Source organism: Ambystoma mexicanum, chromosome 5p (genome assembly GCF_040938575.1).
Source record: "Ambystoma mexicanum isolate Mex_15411 chromosome 5p, UKY_AmexF1_1, whole genome shotgun sequence".
In the NCBI taxonomy this organism is placed as follows: Eukaryota; Metazoa; Chordata; class Amphibia; order Caudata; family Ambystomatidae; genus Ambystoma; species Ambystoma mexicanum.
The window spans coordinates 1,350,848,059-1,350,875,164 of NC_090930.1; positions in this window are offsets into that span (position 1 = coordinate 1,350,848,059).

Below are 27,106 nucleotides of genomic sequence, written 5' to 3' on the forward strand. Positions count from 1 at the left end.
GGATAACAGCATGGGGGCATGGATGTTGGATTCAGGTTCCCAGGTGCGATCCTCCGGACCGTACCCCTTCCAATCCACCAAAAACAAACGTACACCACGAGACAGCTTGGTATCCAATATAGCATTAACCTCGTATTCCTCCACCCCTTGCACCAACAGGGGGGGGGGGGACGTGCAGGTAGCCTCACCTGCTCAGAACACGGCTTGACCAAAGACACGTGGAACACAGGATGTATCTTCCAAGCAGGGGGCAGTTCCAATTTGACCACAAGGGGACTTATTACCTCCTTGACAACATAAGGACCCACAAAGCGAGGTAACAGGGTCTTGCGACCTGGAATATTAAGATTCTTGGTTGAGAGCCAAACACGCATCCCTGCAGTGTACTGCGGTGCTGGCTGGCGATGGCGATCGGCATACTTTTTTGCCTGTTCTTGCGCATGTGTCAAGTGTTCCATGACGCTCTTACGTAATGATGTCAGGTCCCTAAGACAAGATTGGACCGCCGGACAATCCGAGGATGTAAATAGATCCAAGGGCAGAGAGCGAGGGTGTTGTCCATACATGGCATAGAATGGAGAGGCCCCCGTAGAAGAATGCGCAGAATTATTGTAAGCGAACTCTGCCATGGGCAGTACGGAGAGCCAGGTTTCTTGATGTTGTAGAATAAGGCATCTCAAGTACTGTTCCATGGTAGCATTGAGTCGCTCGGTTTGGCCATCGGTTTGTGGATGGTAGGCCGTAGAATATCTGTCGTCAATGCCCATAGACTGTGCAAGATGTTTCCAAAAACGAGAGGTGAATTGGGCACCCCTGTCAGATATTATGATCTCCGGAAGACCAAAGAACCGGAAGACATTACGTAAAAACAGGTCTGCCAGGATAGTAGCGGATGGAAGACCCCGACAAGGCACAAAAAGGGCCAACTTTGTAAAACTGTCAACTACTACCCAGATAGTGTCAAATCCACCAATCGAAGGTAGTTCCACTACGAAGTCCATAGAAAGCATAACCCAGGGTTTAGCAGGTACTGGCAGGGGTTGTAGAAGACCCATTGGTTGGCCGGGGCGGTTTTACACTGAGCGCAAACTGCGCAGTTTGCAATGTATAACGCAATGTCTTTTGACATACAAGGCCACCAGCACCAACGTTTGAGTAAGTCCAACGTCTTACGAGGACCGGGGTGTGCAGCCAACCTGGAGTCATGACACCAAGACATGGCAATTCTGCGGGTATGAGAGTCTGGTATATAAATTTTACCTTGAACGTAGGGTAAGGATTGAACGACGTCCAGGTTAAGATCTTCCAACTCAGGATGCCTTTCTGAGACCCACTGCTGAATGGCAGTTTTCAAAGATGGTTGCAATGTGCAGCCACAAACAACCTGGTTGGGCAAAAGTAGTCGACCTTCCTGTGGCCGAGGTACTGGGTCTTCATAAACTCTTGATAAGGCGTCTGCCTTGGAGTGTAACGTCCCCGGACGGTAGGTCAGTACGAAGTTGTACATAGAGAAGAACTCATGCCAACGTGCATGGCGTGCTGTAGTGCATTTTAATGACTGAAGGGCCAGTAGATTTCTGTGATCCGTGAATACTTGAATTGGGGTCTCTGCTCCCAAGAGATGATGCCTCCAAACAGTAAAAGCCTCCCGGACAGACAACAATTCACGTTCAGTGATGGTGTAGTTTACCTCATATGGAGTAAGCTTACGTGAATGATAAGCAACAGGATGGAGGACCCCTGTGTCGGGACATAACTGGGAGAGGACTGCCCCTACTGCCACATCTGACGCATCAGCCTCTACAACAAACGGTTGTTTGACATCAGGATGCTGAAGTACCGGGGCTGAAGTAAAGGCCTTTTTGAGAGTCTCAAATGATTTTTGTGCCTCGGGATTCCATTGAAACGGATGCTTATTACTTGTTAAAGCAGTAAGCGGAGCCACAATGCTAGAGAAGTGCCTGATAAATCGCTGATAAAAGTTTGCAAACCCCAAAAAGGACTGAAAAGCTTTTAGTGTGCCTGGGACTGGCCAATCCAGTACTGCCTTGACCTTGGTTTGGCTCATTTGAACACCCTGGTTAGTGATGTCATAACCCAGGAATTCAACTGAAGTAGTATGGAAAATGCACTTCTGTAGTTTTGCGTATAGTTTATTTTCACGCAAACGTTGTAGTACGTCAGTGACATGTTGAATGTGTAGTTCAAGAGAAGGTGAATAGATCAAGATATCGTCTAAATAGACGATCACGAACCGATCAATCATGTCCTGAAAAACGTCATTGATAAAATGTTGAAACGTGGCAGGGGCATTACATAGCCCGAACGGCATGACCAAATATTCAAAGAGGCCGTATCTGGTTTTGAATGCCGTTTTCCATTCATCTCCCTCTCTTATCCTCACCAGATTATACGCACCTCTGAGGTCCAGTTTGGTGTATATTACTGAAGAGCCTAGCTGGTCCAAAAGTACCGAAATCAGTGGTATGGGGTACTGATTCCGTATCGTGACTGCGTTCAGGTCCCGATAATCTATACATGGTCTCAGGTCCACCTCTTTTTTCGGAACAAAGAACAGGGGAGATGCAGCAGGAGAACGAGAGGTGCGAATGAACCCAGAAGCCAAAGCCTTGTCCAAATATTCCTTTAATACTGCATCCTCCTTCAAAGTAAGAGAGTATATCCTCCCAGAGGGGATTCTAGCTCCCTCCTTTAGATCTATGGGACAGTCATAAATGCGATGAGGCGGTAACTTTTCTGCCTCACCCTTGTCAAAAACATCTGCGAAAGCCTTGTATTCCGGGGGTAAAATAGTATTGACAATACCACCCAACATCGAAACAGATTCCAATAAGGCTTGACATCGGTTGTTTTTCACTTGGGTCAATGGGCCACAATGTCCTGAACAATGAGTCGGGGTAAACGAGACAGATCCAGTAACCCAATCCACCAAGGGATTATGGACCCTAAGCCATTGTAGACCCAGAATTAGTCGAAATTGGGGTGCAGTGATGACATCAAATGAAATGACTTCGCTATGACAGCCGTCTATAAGTAAGTTCAGGGGCACTGTAGACTCTGTTACCAACCCTGAGAGCAGTGTGGTACCATCAACTGCGTTGACCACTTCAGGTTGTTCCTTTGGTATCAGTGGAATGTTCCAGTCTTTCACATACTGGAGATCAACATAGTTTCCAGTAGCCCCAGAATCCAAAACCGCTTCAGAGGACCAGGTTTCGCCGTCCAGAGACGAAAGAATGACCCGAATGGTGAAAGGAACTGAAACTTTGGAGCCCGGAAGATCAATGCTCGACATAGGGGCTCCCTCTATTGTCGGGCTTTGGAGTTTCCCGACTTCGCGGGTTTCTTGGGACATAAACTCAAGAAATGACCAGACGAACCACAATAAAAGCATAAATTGTTCCTTTTACGCTTCTCTCTTTCTTCGCTAGACAGTGGTCCTCTTATCGCCCCTATTTGCATGGGTTCCCCATTACCTGAAATCGAACTCGTCAGGCTGACAGGGACCGGGGGTAAAATCCTCTTCTCCCCCTTCCTTTCTGCTTTACGGGCATCGATCTGAAGAACTAGATCCAAAAAGTCAGGAAAGGAGACGGGGACCACAGGTACCGTAGCAATGACATCCTTGAGGGAGTCTGACAAACCCTTATAAAACAAGGCTGCCTTCTTTTCGTCTGGCCAGTTGGTTTCAGCAACCAATTGGTTAAACTTAGCCAGATACGTCAATAGAGAAGAATCACCTTGCTGTAAATGTAATAACTCCAAATCAGTGGCCTGAGATTTGTATCGGGTGTCAAAAACTCTCGTAAGCGCCTCTATGAGAGCGTCACAGTCAAATAACAAATGACTTCCTTGCTCTAAGAGAGGATTAGCCCAGACTGCGGCAGTACCCCCTAGATTAGACAATATAAAAGCGGCCTTCGTGGTTGAATCGGGAAACGATGTTGGTCTACAAAGAAAATGTAGTCTGCATTGATTGATAAACGTTCTAAAGGCTTTTGGATCACCCAAAAAACGTTCAGGAGGAGCCAACGGAAACTGTGCAGCCATAACTACCGGAACCGGGTCTGCCCTGGCCTGAGCACCGGCCGTACCAGACCCGGAAGCCACTGCGATTGATGGAGGTTCAACGGTGCTAACCCTTAATCCCGCTTGAATATCATCGATACGGCGATGGGTAGCATCATGGGCAGTTTGCATGTCAGCACGTAAATCAGCCACTAATTGAACCAAAGTAGCCAAAGGATCAGTGACTGTGTCCATTTTAAGGCTCCTGATTCTGTCAGATCAGTGAACCTTAACAGGATAAAGCGCCTGGTGATCGAAGAGGAGCTGTTGAACCCGTAGTGCAGTAATATATTCTTCCCACCAATGTAACACTCAGTTGTGCATAAAAACAGTCTGAGCACTCAATTGGTTGAAAGATGTTTGAAGAAGGAACAGGACACTCTGGAACTCTGGGTGACTGCAAGTTTCTTCCAGATATGTGGCAATTTGTACAGGACACACTGATAGCTCACTGGTCGTCAGTAGGATAAGATGCAGTACATATCCGACAGGAAAACGACAATAGAATGGAACTAAACAGTTTCTGTAATGATACAAGAACGTACATAAGGAAAAGAAAAGCATAAGAGCCAATAACTGAAAGATGAACACTAAATGAAAATTCTTACGTGTATATCCGTATGAAGGACTGCAACGAGGAAGATGTGATGAATATTATTCAAACGGCTCCAAAAGGAAGGTCCGAGAAGAACACAGTCTCACAGATGCTGAAGGTTTCTTGAGTCCGGTGCAACCCTATTCCCGCCGGCACGAGTACGCCTAGGAAGTTCAGCGAGGTCCAAAAAGTGCTAAAGGCAGTCTCTAGTCCAGCTCTTATTTCCTATTCGCGCCGGCACGCGTACGCCTAAGGTGAGAGATCCTTCTTCTGAGAGACGTAAGTAGAACAATCCAAGTGTTCCGGTTCAAAACCAGGTAAGCAGACAAAATGAAGCAAGAGACATGAATCGAAGTCAAAAGAAGTCCGGGTCGAAGCAGTACCGTGGGCAAGACAAGAGGAATCCAATGGACAGGCAAGAGGTCGAGAAGTAGCAAGATCAGAAGTACCGTGGGCAAGACAAGAGCTCTTCCAATAGACAGGCAAGAGGTCGAGAAAAGGACAAGATCCAAATAACAAGCGCCACTGTAGAATTCCGAGGAAAACAATCAGAAGCACCGAAATGGCAAACGGGGCGGACTTAAATATGCGTGGCCACAACGCGAGAGTCACGTGACCGGGAAACCGGAGCAACACGTGACTGCAGACGTACTCGCGGCCAACGTCGCCATGGCAACCTCCAATGCCTTTGAATCAAACCTTCAAAGGAATGGAAGCGATTGCTGCTGTTCCTAGCTATTCTGACTCTCGAAAGTCCGCCTGGTAAGCGGGAACTTGCAGGAGAAGTTGGTGTTCTGACACTTCTGCCTGCCAGCAGAAAGGGTGATTCAAGTAGAAGAGCGTAGCCTAGCAATGCAACGCTTTTCCTCGGATCAGGCGGCGGCCATCTTAAAAGCAGGCACAGCGTCTTGCATTATGCGGCTGGAGGATTCAATCATCAGATCACATCAGGTTGCAGGGATTGAAGAAATAAAGGCAGTATATGCCTAGTTCAAGGCTGCATCGGCTCACCTTGAGCTAAAAGCACATCACGGTGTCCACGCAGGCATGGTAGCACTGCTCCTGCAGCGGTTAAGACTCAGGTGAAGATAGGGGGCCTGAAGGTGAATGAGAGAGAGCTCCTGCTCTCTCCCCATTCCGTGCTAAGTGGGCAGCCCAGAGCAAAACAGGGACTTAACTCCGCAGCCCTTTTCAAACGCGGGCCGGCTTCTGCCTGCTGGTGGAAAGGGTCATTCAAATAGAAGAGTGTTGCCTAGCAATGAAACTCTTTGCCTCGGATCGGGCGGCGGCCATCTTAGAAGCAGGCGCAGCGTCTTGCAGTATGCAGCTGGGGGATTCAAGCAACAAATCACGTCAGGTTGCAGGGATTGAAGAAATAAAGGCAGTATATGCCTAGTTCAAGGCTGCATTGGCTCGCCTTGAGCTAAAAGCACATCACGGTGTGCATACAGATATGGTAGCGCTAATCCTGCAGCAGTTAAGACTCCAGGTGAAGATAGGGGGCCTGAAGGTGAATGAGAGAGAGCTCCTGCTCTCTCCCCGTTCCGGGCTAAGTGGGAGGCCCAGAGGAAAACAGGGCCTTATCTCTGCAGGATTTTTCAAACGCAGACCGGCTTCCACCTGCCGGCGGAATCGGTGATTCAAATAGAAGAGCGTGGCCTAGCAATGCAACGCTTTGCCTCGGATCGGGCGGCGGCCATCTTAGAAGCAGGCGCAGCTTCTTGAAGTATGGGGCTGGAGGATTCAAGCATCAAATCGCGTCAGGTTGCAGGGATTGAAGAAATGAAAGCAGTATATGCCTAGTTCAAGGCTGCATCGGCTCACCTTGAGCTAAAAGCACATCACGGTGTGCATGCAGATTTGTAGCGCTGCTCCTGCTGCAGTTAAGACTCCATGTGAAGATAGGGGGCCTGAAGGTGAATGAGAGAAAGCTCCTGCTCTCTCCCCGTTCCGGGCTAAGTGGGCAGCCCAGAGCAAAACAGGGCCTTATCTCTGCAGCCATTTTTCAAACATGGGCCGGCTTCTACCTGCCGGTGGAAAGGGTCATTCAAATAGAAGAGCGTTGCCTAGCAATGCAACGCTTTGTCTCGGATCGGGCGACAGCCATCTTAGAAGCAGGCGCAGCGTCTTGCAGTATGCGCTGGAGGATTCAAGCATCAAATCACGTCGGGTTGCGGGGGTTGAAGAAATAAAGGCAGTATATGCCTAGTTCAAGGCTGCATCAGCTCACCTTGAGCTAAAAGCACATCACGGTGTGCACGCAGATATGGTAGCGCTGCTCCTGCAGCGGTTAAGACTCCAGGTGAAGATAGGGGGCCTGAAGGTGAATGAGAGAGAGCTCCTGCTCTCTCCCCGTTCCGGGCTAAGTGGGCAGCCCAGAGCAAAACAGGGCCTTATCTCTGCAGACCTTTTCAAACGCAGGCTGGCTTCTGCCTACCGGCTGAAAGGGAGATTCAAATAGAAGAGCGTTGCCTAGCAATGCAAAGTTTTGCCTCGGAACGGGCGGCAGACATCTTAGAAGCAGGCGCAGCGTCATGCAGTATGCGGCTGGAGGATTCAATCATCAGATCACATCGGGTTGCAGGGATTGAAGAAATAAAGGCAGTATATGCCTAGTTCAAGGCTGCATCGGCTCACCTTGAGCTAAAAGCACATCACGGTGTCCACGCAGATATGGTAGTGCAGCTCCTGCAGTGGTTAAGACTCCAGGAGAAGATAGGGGGCCTGAAGGTGAATGAGAGAGAGCTCCTGCTCTCTCCCCGTTCTGGGCTAAGTGGGCAGCCCAGAGCAAAACAGGGCCTTATCTCCGCTGGTCTTTTAAAACGCAGACCGGCTTCTGCCTGCCAGCAGAAAGGGTGATTCAAGTAGAAGAGCGCAGCCTAGCAATGCAACGCTTTGCCTCGGATCAGGCGGCGGCCATCTTAAAAGCAGGCACAGCGTCTTGCAGTATGCGGCTGGAGGATTCAATCATCAGATCACATCAGGTTGCAGGGATTGAAGAAATAAAGGCAGTATATGCCTAGTTGTTAGGCGATCCTCAGCACATCAGGCCTCCCCACATCAGAACACTGCTCACATTCCCCAAACATCTCCACCCCAGCTTCGAGGCTCAAGGGATTCGGTGAACCCACAGAACCGAAAACACCGTACCTTCTTTGGTGTACGGGCTCGTTTACAACCTTTCCTGCATTGGCAACTGCCTTGGAGGATATATCGCAGAAGGGACGGCGTTACGTCATCACGTCGGTCACGTGATACAGTGTGGCGTTCCTCACGTGATCTTGGTGGACGTCACATGGCCCAGAGACGTCACATGACCCAGGGACACACAGTATAAAGAACTGAGAGGCAGGACGATCATTGCTTCTCAGCTGGCTTCGGACCCTGTTTGGCGTTACTACTTGCTCCTTGCTACCTCGACCACGGAACTCTATCTTGGACTCTCTTGGACACCCCTTTGTACCTTTGCTTGGAACTGTTTACCTGTTGCCGGATTTTTGAACTGCACATCGACTTGTCTTTGGATTATCCCTGAGTATCTTGCTGTACTTCTACGCCCAAGTCAAGCCCTATCTTACAGGTGGCCTACCCGTATCCACGCTTACCTGCGGTTCTACCACTCCAGGGACCGCTGTATCTTTTTGAGCCTCGAACCTCCCTACTAGGTTACATGGGTCTCCCTTACACCAGATAGGTAAGACACTTTAGATTCTTTTGTTTACCTGCCTGTATTGTGATTGCCTGGTGCTTAACCTCATTCCTTCTTGACAGCAGCATCGGTGTTCCAGAGGCTCTGTGGATCTGGGAAGACATCTCTCACCTGTGGCCTCAAGGGTCGCACAGCGGGTTTCTATTTGTTCCCCTGTGCGTCACTTGGGGACGGAGGTCTCATCGGTCTACACGACACTCAAGTCAGAACAGACTGAGAAGCCGTATAGTCGTGTTAGACGATGCAGGGATCCACGGACGAACCCATAACTGCTTTAGTTCAGGCAATTACAATATTAAGGGCAGATATGGCCGCCGCGATCACAGTGATCCATCAAAGGTTGGATACCATACAGAGCGTTCAGCATTCCCTTCCTGCAGACCCTGAGTTTGGAGATGGCAGCTCCTCCACTACACCCCCTCCCTTGGCTACTTCTACAGTCCCGACTCCAATAATCCTCCCAACTCCTTCCCCCCTGGCTGCTCCTGAACGTTACCAGGGTGATCCCAAGAAATTCAGAACCTTTGTTAACCAGTGCAAGTTACATTTCTTATGCATGCCTTTGGCTTTTCCCACGTCCACTGCTAAGGCCGCCTTCGCCCTTTCCCATTTAGCTGGAACAGCTGCCGCTTGGGCTAATCCCCTGTTAGAAAACAATAGCCCAGTTCTTTATGACTTTGATTTGTTGGTCCTAGAAATGTCCCGAGTATTCGATACTCGACACAAGGCACAGTCTGGGGATTTGGAGTTGTTGGAATTGACTCAGGGCAAAAGAACTCTGATAGATTACATCACCCGGTTCAATCAGCTAGTTGCGGAAACATCATGGCCAGAAAACAAGCGGGCGGTGGTCTTTTATAGGGGGTTGAGTAACACCATGAAAGACGCTTTAGCAGTGATCCCTTCTATGCCTACTCAGTATCAGGAATTGGTTGATCTCGTCCTGCAGGTAGATGCACGCCGATCGGAGCGTAGAGCTGAATTGGGGGCCTCTTCCTCTCCTACTCTTGTTAGTACTCCCGCTTCCGGTACTGAAGAACCTATGCAAGTGGGAGGGTTACGCAGTCCTATTACAACATCTGAGAGGGAACGTAGAAGGGTAGATAATGCATGCTTTTATTGTGGCACCACTGGACATTTCGTGAAAGAGTGTCCTCGACGTCCCAAGAAGAGTCAGGTTTTTCGGATGGCTCGACCTTAGAACCGGAGACCAGGTCGAGTGTCCCATCATCTTCTCCGGGTACCCCTCTTGCCTTTGCTCGTGTTCAACCCATCTCCGTAAAGGCTACTCTATGTCCCTCTACTGGCCTTCTTCATGCAGTCAATATCATTATTGATTCCGGTGCCACTGGTAATTACATAGATATTGATTTGGCCCATTCCCTCAATCTACCCTTAGTGGTAAAAACACGACCGGAACATGTCCAAGCCGTAGACGGCTCCGCATTGGTTTCTGGTCCTGTTAGACATCAAACTGCACCCCTCTTGTTGAACATACAAGACATACACACAGAAACCTTAAGTTTTGATTTGATCACCGCACCTCAATTCGGTATCATACTAGGGATTCCCTGGTTACGTGAACATAATCCACTGATCAATTGGCAAGCAGGCACTGTACTCTTTGAGTCCGATATTTGTCAGAATTATTGTCTCCCGATCCATCAAGCCCCTGACACACCCTCTCGGGTCTTGGGAGCCTTAGCACAACTCACACTGACAGTTGACGATCCAGAAGTCATACAGTCCCATACTGTTGGGGGGTTGATGTCTGGGATTCCGCCAGAATATCGGGCTTTCGAATCAGTTTTCGATCGAGGCTCGTCTGAGGTACTTCCTCCACATAGAACTTATGACTGCCCAATCGAATTGCTTCCTGATTCCACTGTTCCTTCGGGCAGGATCTACTCTTTGTCTCCTTCGGAGGAACTGGTGTTAAAAGAATATGTACAGAACGCCCTGCGTTTAGGACACATCCGCCCCTCCACTTCACCAGCGGCAAGTCCTATCTTCTTTGTACCCAAGAAGGAGGGGGATTTACGTCCTTGTGTAGATTATCGGCGTCTTAACGCGATCACCAAGAAGGATAGATATCCCATCCCGTTAATTACTCCACTCTTAGATCATTTAACACATGATTCCATTTTTACCAAACTTGATCTACGCGGCGCATACAATTTAGTACGCGTTCGCGAGGGAGACGAGTGGAAAACCGCTTTCTGTACTCGTTACGGCTTGTACGAATATCTTGTCATGCCCTTTGGCTTATGTAACGCCCCGGCCACGTTCCAACGATTCATGAATGACATTTTCAGGGATATTCTGGATGTGTACATGGTTGTGTATTTGGACGACATCCTGATCTTCTCTCGTGATCTTGATGACCATGTAAAACACGTCCGAGAAGTATTAACCCGTTTAAGCAAACATTCCTTATTTGCCAAACCTGAGAAATGTCAGTTCCATAAGACCTCTGTTGAGTTTTTGGGTTTCCACATCACCCCTGGGGCGTTATCCATGAACGAGTCTAAGGTCAAAGCAGTCTTAGATTGGCCAGTACCTCAAACACTCAAGTCCTTGCAGGCCTTTTTAGGATTCGCCAACTTTTATAGGCGTTTCATTTCTTCCTTTTCTACGATTGTAGCCCCACTCACGGCCCTGACTAGTCCTCGGGTACCATATCAGTGGCAGAGAGAACAGCAGGAGGCTTTTGAGACTTTGAAAACCGCCTTTACTACCGCACCGGTACTCCAACATCCCAATCCTGATCTTCCGTTCATAGTCGAGGCAGATGCCTCTTCCTTTGCCCTCGGGGCGGTACTGTCACAAACATGTCCTAATACAGGCAAATTACATCCAGTGGCATACCACTCCCGTAAGTTTTCCAGTACTGAGTCTCATTATACCGTTACGGAGAAAGAACTCTTGGCTGTCATGGACGCTTTCCGTGTTTGGCGTCATCATCTTCTGGGGGCTAAATATCCCATCACAGTATACTCCGATCATCGGAATCTACAGGATTTGGCCTCTCTGAAATGCATTAATAGCAGACAGGTCCGATGGCATCTTTTCTTTTCCTCTTTTGACTTCCGTATTATGCACCGTCCTGGAACGGCACATGGGAAGGCGGATGCCTTGTCACGTTCCCCGGGGGGGGTCCAATTGCCTACATTCCCCGACACTGTTCTCGGAAAGAGTCATGTGATTTGTCTCTGTACTCCCTCATTGTCACTGATAGACTCGGTTCGATCCTGGACTAGCGATCATTCTGACCAGTTGCGAGAATGGGACCCAGTGTATTCTGATGGATTACCATTCGTACATGAACGCCTGTTCCTTCCCACACCTGACACACGTAATCTGGCCCTTGAGTGGTCTCATGACGCTCCCTTTAACGCTCACCCCGGACAAGAGCGCACTTTAGATCTTCTCAAGCGTTGGTGTTGGTGGCCTTCTATGAAGCGCGATGTAGAATGTTATGTTAGATCATGCGCAGTATGTGCTCAGGCTAAACATCAAAGGGGTCGACCAATTGGGTTGTTGCTTCCGCTTCCGGTACCTCCCAGGCCCTGGCATACGTTGACGATGGATTTCGTTACTGATCTCCCCAAGTCGAAGGGCTTTGACTCCATCTGGGTGGTGGTGGACACGTTCACTAAAATGGCCCGTTTTGTTCCCTGCAAAGGTATTCCTTCGGCTCCTGTATTAGCGGATTTGTTTTTTGAACATGTGTTCATGCTATTCGGCCTTCCTTCGGTCATTATATCTGATCGAGGGTCACAGTTCACCTCTCGGTTTTGGAGATCCCTGACGAAGCTATTGGGCATTGATACCAGGTATTCTTCGGCCTATCATCCTGAGACCGTTGGACAGACCGAAAGGACTAATCAATCTATGGAACAATACCTTCGTTGCCTTATATTGCAACATCAGACCTCTTGGTTGGCCGCTTTACGGCTTGCGGAGTTCGCATATAATAATGCGGCTCATTCAGCCACTGGTTATTCTCCTTTTTACGCCCTCTATGGCCAACATCCCAAGGTCTTGCCGGTCCCTGATGCTTCTGGTTCTGCGAACCCTGCGGCCACGACATGTCTTAGGGATCTTTCTGCCTTACACGCTAGTACAGTGGTTCATCTCACTGAAGCAAAGGCTGCTATGAAGGCCCGTGTGGATGGCAAACGTCGGGCTGCTCCCCCTCTGGTGGTGGGTTCCAGGGTCTGGTTGTCTTCACGTCATCTTCGCCTAGTGGGTTGTCGGAAGTTGCTACCTCGCTTTGTCGGTCCTTATGTGATATCAAAGGTTGTGAATCCGGTGGCTTTCCGTCTAGTGCTTCCCAGCTCTTGGCGCATCCATCCTGTGTTTCATGTCTCCCTCCTCAAACCTTGTCCCGACTCTGTCCGTCTTCGTACCCCTGTTGCGCCGGTGTCCTTGACCTCTCCTGATGTTTTCGAGGTGTCGGCCATTTTGGGCTCCAGATGGTTTAGGGGAGGGATCCAGTATCTGGTGGATTGGAAGGGTTACGGCCCGGAGGAACGTTCATGGGTTTCCGCCTCTGACCTGAACGCCCCTCGCTTGGTAGCCCGTTTCCATTTAGACCATCCACCCTGCCCACGGGGTCGTGGGCCGTTGGGGAGGGGCTATGTTAGGCGATCCTCAGCACATCAAGCCTCCCCACATCAGAACACTGCTCACATTCCCCAAACATCTCCACCCCAGCTTCGAGGCTCAAGGGATTCGGTGAACCCACAGAACCGAAAACACCGTACCTTCTTTGGTGTACGGGCTCGTTTACAACCTTTCCTGCATTGGCAACTGCCTTGGAGGATATATCGCAGAAGGGACGGCGTTACGTCATCACGTCGGTCACGTGATACAGTGTGGCGTTCCTCACGTGATCTTGGTGGACGTCACATGGCCCAGAGACGTCACATGACCCAGGGACACACAGTATAAAGAACTGAGAGGCAAGACGATCATTGCTTCTCAGCTGGCTTCGGACCCTGTTTGGCGTTACTACTTGCTCCTTGCTACCTCGACCACGGAACTCTATCTTGGACTCTCTTGGACACCCCTTTGTACCTTTGCTTGGAACTGTTTACCTGTTGCCGGATTTTTGGACTGCACATCGACTTGTCTTTGGATTATCCCTGAGTATCTTGCTGTACTTCTATGCCCAAGTCAAGCCCTATCTTACAGGTGGCCTACCCGTATCCACGCTTACCTGCGGTTCTACCACTCCAGGGACCGCTGTATCTTTTTGAGCCTCGAACCTCCCTAATAGGTTACATGGGTCTCCCTTACACCAGATAGGTAAGACACTTTAGATTCTTTTGTTTACCTGCCTGTATTGTGATTGCCTGGTGCTTAACCTCATTCCTTCTTGACAGCAGCATCGGTGTTCCAGAGGCTCCGTGGATCTGGGAAGACATCTCTCACCTGTGGCCTCAAGGGTCGCACAGCGGGTTTCTATTTGTTCCCCTGTGCGTCACTTGGGGATGGAGGTCTCATCGGTCTACACGACACTCAAGTCAGAACACTAGTTCAAGGCTGCATCGGCTCACCTTGAGCTAAAAGCACATCACGGTGTCCACGCAGGCATGGTAGCGCTGCTCCTGCAGCGGTTAAGACTCAGGTGAAGATAGGGGGCCTGAAGGTGAATGAGAGAGAGCTCCTGCTCTCTCCCCATTCCGTGCTAAGTGGGCAGCCAAGAGCAAAACAGGGCCTTAACTCCGCAGCCCTTTTCAAACGCGGGCCGGCTTCTGCCTGCTGGCGGAAAGGGTAATTCAAATAGAAGAGTGTTGCCTAGCAATGAAACTCTTTGCCTCGGAACGGGCGGCGGCCATCTTAGAAGCAGGCGCAGCTTCTTGCAGTATGCGGCTGGAGGATTCAAGCATCAAATCGCGTCAGGTTGCAGGGATTGAAGAAATAAAAGCAGTATCTGCCTAGTTCAAGGCTGCATCGGCTCACCTTGAGCTAAAAGCACATCACGGTGTGCATGCAGATTTGTAGCGCTGCTCCTGCTGCAGTTAAGACTCCATGTGAAGATATGGGGCCTGAAGATGAATGAGAGAGAGCTCCTGCTCTCTCCCCGTTCCAGGCTAAGTGGGCAGCCCAGAGCAAAACAGGGCCTTATCTCTGCAGTCCTTTTCAAACTTGGGCCGGCTCCGCCCGCCGGCGTAAAGGGTGATTCAAATAGAAGAGTGTTGCCTAGCAATGCAACTCTTTGCCTCGGATCGGGCGGTGGCCATCTTAGAAGCAGGCGCAGCGTCTTGCAGTATGCAGCTGGAGGATTCAAGCATCAAATCACGTTGGGTTGCAGGGATTGAAGAAATAAAGGCAGTTTTTGCCTAGATCAAGGCTGCATCACCTCACCTTGAGCCTCAAGCACTTCACGGTGTGCACACAGATATGGTAGCACTGCTCCTGCAGCGATTAAGACTCCACGTGAAGTGAGGGGGCCTGAAGGTGAATGAGAGAGAGCTCTTGCTTCTCCCGGTTTCGGACTAAGAGGACAGCCCAGAGCAAAACAGGGCCTTATCTCCGCAGGCCTTTTCAAACACGGGCCGGCTTCCGCCTCCCGGCGGAACGGGTGATTCAAATAACAGAGCGTTGCCTAGCAAAGCAACGCTTTGCCTCGGATCGGGCCGTGGCCATTTTAGAAGCAGGTGCTGCGTCTTGCAGTATGCGGCTGGAGGATTCAAGCATCAAATCACGTCGGGTTGCGGGGATTGAAGAAATAAAGGCAGTATATGCCTAGTTCAAGGCTGCATCGGCTCACCTTGAGCTAAAAGCACATCACAGTGTGCACGCAGATATGGTAGCGCTGCTCCTGCAGCGGTTAAGACTCCAGGTGAAGATAGGGGGCCTGAAGGTGAATGAGCGAGAGCTCCTGCTCTCTCCTGGTTCTGGACTAAGTGGCCAGCCCAGAGCAAAACAGGGCCTTATCTCTGCTGGTCTTTTCAAACGCAGAGCGGCTTCCGCCTGCCGGCGGAAAGGGTGATTCAAATAGAAGAGTTTAGCCTAGCAATACAACGCTTTGCCTCAGATCTGGCGGCAGCCATCTTAAAAGCAAGCGCAGCGTCTCGCAGTATGCGGCTGGAGGATTCAATCATCAGATTACATCGGGTTGCAGGGATTGAAGAAATAAAGGCAGTATATGCCTAGTTCAAGGCTGAATCGGCTCACCTTGAGCTAAAAGCACATCACGGTGTGCACACAGATATGATAGTGCTGCTCTTGCAGCGGTTAAGACTCCACGTGAAGATAGGGGGCCTGAAGGTGAATGAGAGAGAGCTCCTGCTCTCTCCCGGTTCCGGACTAAGTGGGCAGCCCAGAGCAAAACAGGGCCTTATCTCCGCAGGCCTTTTCAAACTCGGGCCGGCTTCCGCCTGCCGGCGGAAAGGGTGATTCAAATAACAGAGCGTTGCCTAGCAAAGCAACGCTTTGCCTCGGATCGGGCGGCGGCCATCTTAGAAGCAGGCGCAGCGTCTTGCAGTATGCGGCTGGAGGATTCAAACATCGAATCACGTCGGGTTGCGGGGATTGAAGAAATAAAGGCAGTATATGCCTAGTTCAAGGCTACATCGGCTCACCTTGAGCTAAAAGCACATCACGGTGTCCACGCAGGCATGGTAGCGCTGCTCCTTCAGCGGTTAAGACTCAGGTGAAGATAGGGGGCCTGAAGGTGAATGAGAGAGAGCTCCTGCTCTCTCCCCATTCCGTGCTAAGTGGGCAGCCCAGAGCAAAACAGGGCCTTAACTCCGCAGCCCTTTTCAAACACGGGCCGGCTTCTGCCTGCTGGCGGAAAGGGTAATTCAAATAGAAGAGTGTTGCCTAGCAATGAAACTCTTTGCCTCGGATCGGGCGGCGGCCATCTTAGAAGCAGGCGCAGCTTCTTGCAGTATGCGGCTGGAGGATTCAAGCATCAAATCGCGTCAGGTTGCAGGGATTGAAGAAATAAAAGCAGTATCTGCCTAGTTCAATGCTGCATCGGCTCACCTTGAACTAAAAGCACATCACGGTGTGCATGCAGATTTGTAGCGCTGCTCCTGCTGCAGTTAAGACTCCATGTGAAGATAGGGGGCCTGAAGATGAATGAGAGAGAGCTCCTGCTCTCTCCCCGTTCCAGGCTAAGTGGGCAGCCCAGAGCAAAACAGGGCCTTATCTCTGCAGTCCTTTTCAAACTTGGGCCGGCTCCGCCCGCCGGCGTAAAGGGTGATTCAAATAGAAGAGTGTTGCCTAGCAATGCAACTCTTTGCCTCGGATCGGGCGGTGGCCATCTTAGAAGCAGGCGCAGCGTCTTGCAGTATGCAGCTGGAGGATTCAAGCATCAAATCACGTTCGGTTGCAGGGATTGAAGAAATAAAGGCAGTATATGCCTAGATCAAGGCTGCATCACCTCACCTTGAGCTAAAAGCACTTCACGGTGTGCACACAGATATGGTAGCACTGCTCCTGCAGCGATTAAGACTCCACGTGAATTGAGGGGGCCTGAAGGTGAATGAGAGAGAGCTCCTGCTTCTCCCGGTTTCGGACTAAGAGGACAGCCCAGAGCAAAACAGGGCCTTATCTCCGCAGGCCTTTTCAAACACGGGCCGGCTTACGCCTGCCGGCGGAACGGGTGATTCAAATAACAGAGCGTTGCCTAGCAAAGCAACGCTTTGCCTCGGATCGGGCCGTGGCCATTTTAGAAGCAGGTGCTGCGTCTTGCAGTATGCGGCTGGAGGATTCAAGCATCAAATCACGTCGGGTTGCGGGGATTGAAGAAATAAAGGCAGTATATGCCTAGTTCAAGGCTGCATCGGCTCACCTTGAGCTAAAAGCACATCACAGTGTGCACGCAGATATGGTAGCGCTGCTCCTGCAGCGGTTAAGACTCCAGGTGAAGATAGGGGGCCTGAAGGTGAATGAGCGAGAGCTCCTGCTCTCTCCTGGTTCTGGACTAAGTGGCCAGCCCAGAGCAAAACAGGGCCTTATCTCTGCTGGTCTTTTCAAACGCAGAGCGGCTTCCGCCTGCCGGCGGAAAGGGTGATTCAAATAGAAGAGTTTAGCCTAGCAATACAACGCTTTGCCTCAGATCTGGCGGCAGCCATCTTAAAAGCAAGCGCAGCGTCTCGCAGTATGCGGCTGGAGGATTCAATCATCAGATTACATCGGGTTGCAGGGATTGAAGAAATAAAGGCAGTATATGCCTAGTTCAAGGCTGAATCGGCTCACCTTGAGCTAAAAGCACATCACGGTGTGCACACAGATATGATAGTGCTGCTCTTGCAGCGGTTAAGACTCCACGTCAAGATAGGGGGCCTGAAGGTGAATGAGAGAGAGCTCCTGCTCTCTCCCAGTTCCGGACTAAGTGGGCAGCCCAGAGCAAAACAGGGCCTTATCTCCGCAGGCCTTTTCAAACTCGGGCCGGCTTCCGCCTGCCGGCGGAAAGGGTGATTCAAATAACAGAGCGTTGCCTAGCAAAGCAACGCTTTGCCTCGGATCGGGCGGCGGCCATCTTAGAAGCAGGCGCAGCGTCTTGCAGTATGCGGCTTGAGGATTCAAACATCGAATCACGTCGGGTTGCGGGGATTGAAGAAATAAAGGCAGTATATGCCTAGTTCAAGGCTGCTTCGGCTCACCTTGAGCTAAAAGCACATTACAGTGTGCACACAGATATGGTAGTGCTGCTCCTGCAGCAGTTAAGACTCCAGGTGAAGATAGGGGGCCTGAAGGTGAATGAGAGAGTGCTCCTGCTCTCTCCCCATTCCGGGCTAAGTGGGCAGCCCAGAGCAAAACAGGGCCTTATCTCCGCTGGTCTGTTCAAACGCAGACCGGCTTCTGCCTGCCAGCAGAAAGGGTGATTCAAGTAGAAGAGCGTAGCCTAGCAATGCAACGCTTTGCCTCGGATCAGGCGGCGGCCATCTTAAAAGCAGGCACAGCGTCTTGCAGTATGCGGCTGGAGGATTCAATCATCAGATCACATCAGGTTGCAGGGATTGAAGAAATAAAGGCAGTATATGCCTAGTTCAAGGCTGCATCGGCTCACCTTGAGCTAAAAGCACACCACGGTGTCCACGCAGGCATGGTAGCGCTGCTCCTGCAGCGGTTAAGACTCAGGTGAAGATAGGGGGCCTGAAGGTGAATGAGAGAGAGCTCCTGCTCTCTCCCCATTCCGGGCTAAGTGGGCAGCCCAGAGCAAAACAGGGCCTTAACTCCGCAGCCCTTTTCAAACGCGGGCCGGCTTCTGCCTGCTGGCGGAAAGGGTAATTCAAATAGAAGAGTGTTGCCTAGCAATGAAACTCTTTGCCTCGGATCGGGCGGCGGCCATCTTAGAAGCAGGCGCAGCGTCATGCAGTATGCAGCTGGGGGATTCAAGCAACAAATCACGTCAGGTTGCAGGGATTGAAGAAATAAAGGCAGTATATGCCTAGTTCAAGGCTGCATCGGCTCGCCTTCAGCTAAAAGCACATCACGGTGTGCACACAGATATGGTAGCGCTAATCCTGCAGCAGTTAAGACTGCAGGTGAAGATAGGGGGCCTGAAGGTAAATGAGAGAGAGCTCCTGCTCTCTCCCCGTTCCGGGCTAAGTGGGAGGCCCAGAGGAAAACAGGGCCTTATCTCTGCAGGCCTTTTCAAACGCAGACCGGCTTCCAACTGCCGGCGGAATGGGTGATTCAAATAGAAGAGCGTGGCCTAGCAATGCAATGCTTTGCCTCGGATCGGGCGGCTGCCATCTTAGAAGCAGGCGCAGCTTCTTGCAGTATGCGGCTAGAGGATTCAAGCAGCAAATCGCGTCAGGTTGCAGGGATTGAAGAAATAAAGGCAGTATATGCCTAGTTCAAGGCTGCATCGGCTCACCTTGAGCTAAAAGCACATTACAGTGTGCACGCTGACATGGTAGCGCTGCTCCTGCAGTGGTTAAGACTCCAGGTGAAGATAGGGGGCCTGAAGGTGAATGAGAGAGAGCTCTTGCTCTCTCCCCGTTCCAGGCTAAGTGGGCAGCTCAGAGCAAAACAGGGCCTTATCTCCGCAGCCCTTTTCAAACGCGGGCCGGCTTCTGCCTGCTGGCGGAAAGGGTGATTCAAATAGAAGAGTGTTGCCTAGCAATGAAACTCTTTGCCTCGGATCGGGCGGCAGCCATTTTAGAAGCAGGCGCAGCATCTTGCAGTATGCAGCTGGGGGATTCAAGCATCAGATCACATCAGGTTGCAGGGATTGAAGAAATAAAGGCAGTATATGCCCAACCAGGCCCCAATATTCAAACCCCCTAATTGACCTACCCCACCACCCAAATATACCCACCCCTCACACCCTTCAAGTCCACGTGTCCTGCAGTGCCCGACACACATGCCATCACTTCCGTGTGCGCTTCTGTGCTTGTGCATCCTTGCCCGCGAGCCCTGTTAGCCGACTCGAGCGCCTCCGTGGACTGGCAGTGGTGGAGCTGGATGGGGTGGTGGTATTGGATGGCACAGAATCAGGAATAGGTGGCATATGTGCAAGATTTGCATGTTGGCCAGTCAACATGGACTCAATGAGCCTGGGGGTGTTGTCATTGCCCTCCCGCACATGGTGTGCCAGGGTGAATATAGTGCTGGCAAAACGTCCAATGGACCTTGAGAGGCGACATACTGATGTGCTGTAGCACTCCCTCTGCAGCCTAGATTCCTCGAGCTGCCTCTCCACCAGCTGGGTGAGGGTAGCTTGCTGCTCCTCCATCCGCTGCATGCGGGAATTTAGCTCTGCCATTGAGGGGGTTGGTGACCTCATGGGACTTCGGAGTGATGTGGGGCTGAACTCCAGCTGATGGAAGGATTCCAAGTCATCCAATGTGGGCATCTCCCCCTGTGGCCCTGTATCAGACTGCACTGCCGGGGCACTGTTGTCACTACATGCTGCCTCCTCTGCAGTGCAGCTGCTTTCTGTGGTGGGTTGGGTGGGAATGATGGGTGCCCGTGGCACCTGTGTTGTATCAGGCAGCGTGGAGACGGTGGGGATGTTGGTGACGGTGGCCGGCACATGTGTTGCAGTTGCTACTGGGGGCAGAGATGCCGAACTGCTGGCAGCATCCTCCTGTGCAGGGGCGCTGGCTTGGACCCGTGCCGGAGCTGATTGCATGGGCTGTTGTGCAGTATCACTGTCACTTGATACAGCTGTGGGGACACAGAGGGCATGCAATTAGTTATGTGGTGGTGCCTGATGGGTGCATCACATGCATCATACAGGTTGATCATTTAATAGCGGCATTTACATGCATCTGCTTGTTGGCGGAAATGTATTGTAGTGATATTGGTCACCATATGGATCTTGATGGGTCTTTAGGCCAAGTCATGCACTGCCTCGGGGGGGTTGTTAATTGGTCCTTTGGCTCAGTCATGCACTGCCTGGGGGGGGAGGTTGTTAATGGGTCCTTTGGCCCAGTCATGCCCTCAACATATACTCATATGGCATTCATGTTTGCGCACTTACCAGCATCTGCAGGTGGGCTCACTCCTGCCTCAGCCGCGCCGATCCCATGGATGCCCCCAAGTTGGAGGACACTGCTGCAACGCTCCTCCCATGCTTGCAGCCTCAGTGGGGAAGGGGGTCCTCCACCTGTCTCACTGCTGCGTTGGCGGTGTGTGGAGATCAGGTTCCGCACCCTCAGCCTGAGGTTGTCCCACCGCTTGTGGCAGTCATTTACACTCCTCACAGTCACGCCCACAGCGGTGCACTTGCGTGCTGCTTCCGCCCACACTTCCTTCCTCCGCTGCTGTGTGGCACGCCGTTGATCGGCACTGAACAGCATCTTAGCATGCTCCACTATGTGCTCGACCAGAACATTTAGCTCCGCCTCACTAAAGCGCTGTTTGCGCTGCCTCTGGGCTGGAATCCTGGCAGACATGCTGGTGGTCCCTTTTAGCTTCTCACAGTGTGGATTCTGCTTGTGCTGACTCTGGATGGCAATGGATTCTGCTTTATATGATGGCCGCCTCTCTGTTTCCGGTTTCGGTGATCATGGTAATTCCGATTCAGTGTCCGTGGCGACGGTGGCGGACACGGGTTTTGCGCAACTTGTGGTGCCGCTATGTCCATTTCCGTGGGTGTTTCCGTGACGGCGGTTACAACGTTTCCGCGTCCATGGGGTGCGCGCGACCGACAGCACGTAATCAGATGGTCTGTCCGCAACCTTGCGGACGAGGAAACTTTGTCACCGCTGCTGCAGAATCACCGCGGTCTGGACCAGAAAAGTTGTAATAAGGCCCGTGGTGTTGGTCACATTTTGTTTGGGTTATCAGGAATATGCACCCCCACGGAGCAAGGGCTGACAACACATATTTTAATATATTAAATTGCGCACACAATGCATAGCTCAGCACAAACTCCAGAGAAGTGCTTTATTTAACTGTTGTTTTTCTGGGTATGCCCAACAGAGCCGCATCCACGGTAACAACTTTACATCCAGACCACAGAGGTCTCCCCTCCTGGACAGTGATTAAGTCCGACATACCACTTTCTTGTACAAGGGTGAGTACCACCCCTCTCCAATTGTTTTTTCAATCATAACTCTGTTGATGGTAAATCACGTATGGGGACAGTTAGGGCCCCCATATAACACAAATGATGCCATCTTGTTTTCTTGTAGACACGTGGCACCACGTGATCCGACTTTGGACGTCAAATTGAGAATTATGTCGGAAGGTGACTAGTGACATCTACCTTGCCCGATAAGCAAGTGGCCCCACCAAGTATTAGGTAAGGGTCTGCATCTAAGTGACTGAATGATTAAAAAAAAAAAATAAGTGCACTCATAGAGAGAAGGAATGTGGCTCACTTTGTGCCTTTACCCTCCTCTTGGTTTTCTTTTAGGCTCCTTGTATAGTATGTCCCGGGAGCATTGAGGATTATATCCGCCGTTGACACTACCCCCATAAAGTATTGATTGGAGGTGAGTGACAACTAGTATGACCACTGCAGGTTTATACACACAAGTAATCTGTGTCGACATAAATAAGAGATTGGAGCAACATTTTATGTACTGTTTGTTTGTTTTTAGATTTGTACTGGAAGACATCTTCCACCTGATGATACCGTGGGGCTAGGCAATATTCAAGGTCTACCCTCATCCTGAAGAAGGTCGAAAAAGATCAGGCTAAACTATATAGCCAATGTATTACGACCAAAACGTATGTAGATGTTGTTCGAATAAGCTTAGTGCTATATGACTGAAATACATACTCACAGTTGATATAGGTGTTAGGCAATGATTTGTTGATAGGTCCTTTAGGGTTTTGAATAACCCATGTTGTACATAGAAGTGTGCATTGGATGCGTATGAATGAAAGTCAAGTATTCTATGCAATGTATGTGCTCTATGAGCAAACAGGGTTAACAATTGCAAATATATATTTTTTTAATAAAACATTTTTTTGGGAAACTATTTAAGTTAATGTGTTATGTAAGTTGTTTTCTCCAATCTCATCTACCAAGGTCCATTGTGTGATTTTCTGTACTACTTACCTGGAGGACCTGTGGTATTACAGGTACCCTTATAATATAACTCCTGTCAATTAGCATGAGCCATTTCCATTACAATGGCTCATTAGGGGTCCGGTGGTAACCGCGCAGGTGCTACCGGCGGGTTGCTGCCAGACCCGTAAATATTTACCGGCGCCTGACTTTCCGTTGCCACTGGGTGATTACAACCCAGGCGGTCCGGAAAGTCAGGCGCCGGTAAATTGTAGGTCCCCATTCCCATAGAGTCCCATAGGACTCTAAGCGTTACGCTGCTCTAGCAGACTAACGCGAAGCGCCAGCATGTGAGTGGGACCAGTTTATATAGCCTGGCCCCAGCCACTCCCCTTAGGCCCCGCCTTGTGGCCCCACCTTGCCACTCCTCCTGTCTTCTGCATGTGCCTTCCCTATATTGGCAGGGCCCCGCCCGGCATAGAGGCACATGCTTTCTGTATTCTGTGTGCAGAGCACACTTTGTAATGAGCTTGGTTCCATAGGTGCCAAGACTGGGTCCATTGGGACCCTGCAGGTGGTGAAGTACTTGGCCCTTGACCAGTGGCCATGACAGCATCAGAGAAAGGTAGTTGTTGGATGTTGAACCCTGGGTGTTGCAGTCTCGCTGATAGGGAGGACGCTCCGCTTCAGACCACGTGGACCATAGCTATCTCTTCGCCTACCTGCTGAGGGACTAAGCAGTGTTGTCTGGTGGCTAAAATGAAGTTTTCCTCTGCTATATGGCTCACAGTGATGACATTTATATTCTAATCTATCTATCTATCTATCTATCTATCTATCTATCTATCTATCTATCTATCTATCTATGTATACATGTTTGTTATGTATTAGTGTTTTATTTATTTATTATCAGTTGTTTGATACCAATAAACGGCCTATAATGAGCCACTTTATATAACCTTATATAGTGTGTGTGTGTCTTCTGCTAGTCTGAGTCCAATTATTAGTTATTGCGAGAAGGAGCTGAGGGGACGTAAGTGTTGGTGTTCTTGCCTTATAGCCAAATAGATGCAATACCCTGCGTCTTTGTCTTTCCGTCGGAGTCAACGGACCTTGAGCGGTACCCACTTGCATTGGTTCTTCTTGAGAACGACTTGGAGTAGCATGAGTAGGCGTCTGGTTTGATGATGTGGGGAGAGCTGGTGTATGTCCGTTCCTTCTTTCGGCTCATCTTTCCGAAATCCTATAGTCAATCTGTAAAACCAGGGAAAACAGGTTTTCCAGAGAACGAGGAGGTATACATGCCAATTCATCCCTGAGTTCTTTGTGTAAACCTCGCTGGGAAGACTTTGCACTGAACAGACTCTGCCACCCTACTTCATTTGCAAGGTGCTTGAATGCCGACATGTGGGTCATCAGATCCATGGAACCCTGTTTTATGTAAGTAGAGATTCTCCCGCCGAGAACCCGATGTCTTGTCTCTAGAATGTCTGGCGAAGAAGAGCCACAAAAGCATTGTAATCCTGAAGGACGGGATTGGTATAAAGCACTAGGGGGTAGCCCAGGCTAAGGCATTTCCCACCATAGTGGAGATGAGGAAACCGACCCTGGATCGATCAGAGGCATAAGTGGAAGGTCGGAAAGTGAAATATACCAAGCAGACATCAACAAATTCCTTCACTCTTTTGGGAGAGCCATTGAATTTTCCCGCAGCAAAAGCCAAAGGTGGTAGGTCCGTCTGATGAGCATCTCTGTTGGCCGCCATCTGTAGTATGACCACTTATCAGCCTTAAGCCCTTGGACTTCGATGGATCAACCTTGAACAGCTGACAGAAGTTCTTGGACTTGCTCTGCTGTTGCCATCTTTGGGCATTGCAATTTGTCAGATTGGGCTAACCTCACCTGAGTTTTGGTGTTGCTTCCACTCGTCGAGGCATCAATGCAGAAAATTCAGTGAAGGTTTCCTCGGGTGTTCCTGTCTTCTTCTTGAAGAGGTCAGGGTCTGTTCCGGGAATTCACCACTGTCGTCTGATGTAGCACCACCAAGATACGAATGGCGTCTCCCCTCAGCAGCCCAGGTATGGGGAAAAAGCCAATGGCAGGAAAAAAAAGGAAGCTTGTATGTACACAATACTGGTCAGATGGGAAGATATTCCTTGGCAGTGATGCAGGAGTATCTTAGTAGAATCCGATGGGATGACTAGAAGGCAATGAAAACCTAAAGTACTGAGGGTCAAGGAAGGGAATCAGAGAAGCGAGAAGGAAAAGACTAGAAGGAGAAATACCCAGAAGGGGAAAGTAAAGAAACCAAGTTCAGGAAAAACCGCGCTGAAATGCCAGAAAAAAAAACATGAGTGTTCTGCGGCTTGGAAGTAAGTAGCTAGGATGTTGTCAGCTATGTCAGAAAACTCGGGAGGAAAACAAGGAAAGGAAGACAAGAAACGGGAGAAAAGATAAGCTTCAGGCTCCTTGGAGATGACAACACTTGAGGAGCACCAAGGGACGGAACTCTCGAGAAGCTGAGGAAAGGGAAAGTGAAACAGGAGGCGAGACTACAAGGTAAAGGGAGACAAGCGCCAGGCAAGGTAAAGCAGGAAGAAAGTAGAACGCTGAGGCCGGCAGATATGACAAACAGAAAAGAAAAAGAACAGTCGCCCGAGAGGCAATAGACAAAAAGGTCAAAAAGGAGAAAAGGCAGAAACGTCGGAGAATGCCGAAAGGCAAAACGAAAGTAAAAACAATTAAGGGGAAAAAAACAAAGGATGAAAATAACAAACGGCAAGCTGGAACAAGAACGAGGGGTATCAAAGGGCTGAAACTGGAAAGGCTACAGAGGAGAAAGCAGCTTAGGACGCAGAGCGAACTAGGCAGGAACGTTAGGTAGAATACACTAAAGTTGCAACGCGCAGGGGGGGGGGTAGTCAGGAGGAAGATAATGTAGCCGCCCACAAAATACTAGACCGTGCTGGGGAGAGCATGGTGGCACAATCAATGGTGGATCCTCCATCGGCTCCACAACTTCCATGCCCAGCCTCTCATGGCATACTCCGGGAGGAGATACAGGCTCTTCATTCAGAAATGGCCACTCTTCACCAAGTACACATTGCTTTACGGCAAATGGTGGTTCAGGGAGCCAGAGTCACCCCTCAGGTCGAGAGCGCCATGGCTCACACCACACCACTAAAGTACGATGGAGATCCCAGACGTCTGGCCGAATTCTGCAACCATTGCAAGATTGACTTCCTCTTTAGGCCTACTCATTTCAACCAGGATAAAGCCAAAATCGCTTACATGTTTGGCAATTTAACCGTGAATGCGCTTGCCTGGGCTGCACCTTTGGTTTCTGCAAACAATCTTATTTTGAATTCTTTGCGGCATTCGACAGGGCGTTTTTGGATGTCTTCACATCTCCCAATCTGGCCTCTGCTGCTCAGAATCAGTTGATGGATATCAGACAGGGTTCCAGTGATATCATTGCTTACATTAGCCATTTTCGGCATACTGGCAACTGACTCACAAAGGCCAGAAATTACCCAGAAGACCTTGTTTCACCGGGTTTTGAGAAAGAGGTATAAAGATGAGCTGTTGCATATCCCAGAACCTGATACTCTACAGACTCTTATGGACCAGGTGCTTCGTATAGACCATAGGTTGGCTGAACGAACAGGTGAAAGGCACCAGGTCGAGGGATCATTTTCCCAGACCATCAGCCACCCCAATAGGGGTACCATGTCCTGCTGAATCAGGTCCAGAACCTATGCGGTTGGGTGCTATAAGGGGCCCTTTGACAGAGGCCGAGAAGAAGAGCCGAAAGAGATCTTCGTTTGTGTCTGTATTGTGCGGCCACTGGCAACTACCTGGGTACCTGTCCTCTGTGCCCTCCGAGGAAGTTGGAAAACTCACGTGCCTGTCGTGTATGGGGAAGGCAACAACAGACCCTTCATCCCTTCCAGTCCTTCCAAATTCAGTTTTGGTCCTTCAGACCATGCAGCCGGTAGTCCTTTTGGTATTGAAAATACAGATAGCTTGGCAGGACAAGTGTGTAGACGTTCTAGGCCTTCTCGACTGCGGTGCCTTTGGCAACTACATCGATTCAGTGTTTACACTCAACAGTGGAATACCACTACATCTCAAGGAATGTGCCACTATGGTGGAGGTCATCGATGGGACTCTGTTATCCTCTGGTCCCATACTTCAACACACTGGGGCATTGCTCCTACTGATTAATGAACATCAGGAGAACATTTCCCTGGATGTGATCAAGTCGCCTCCTTAC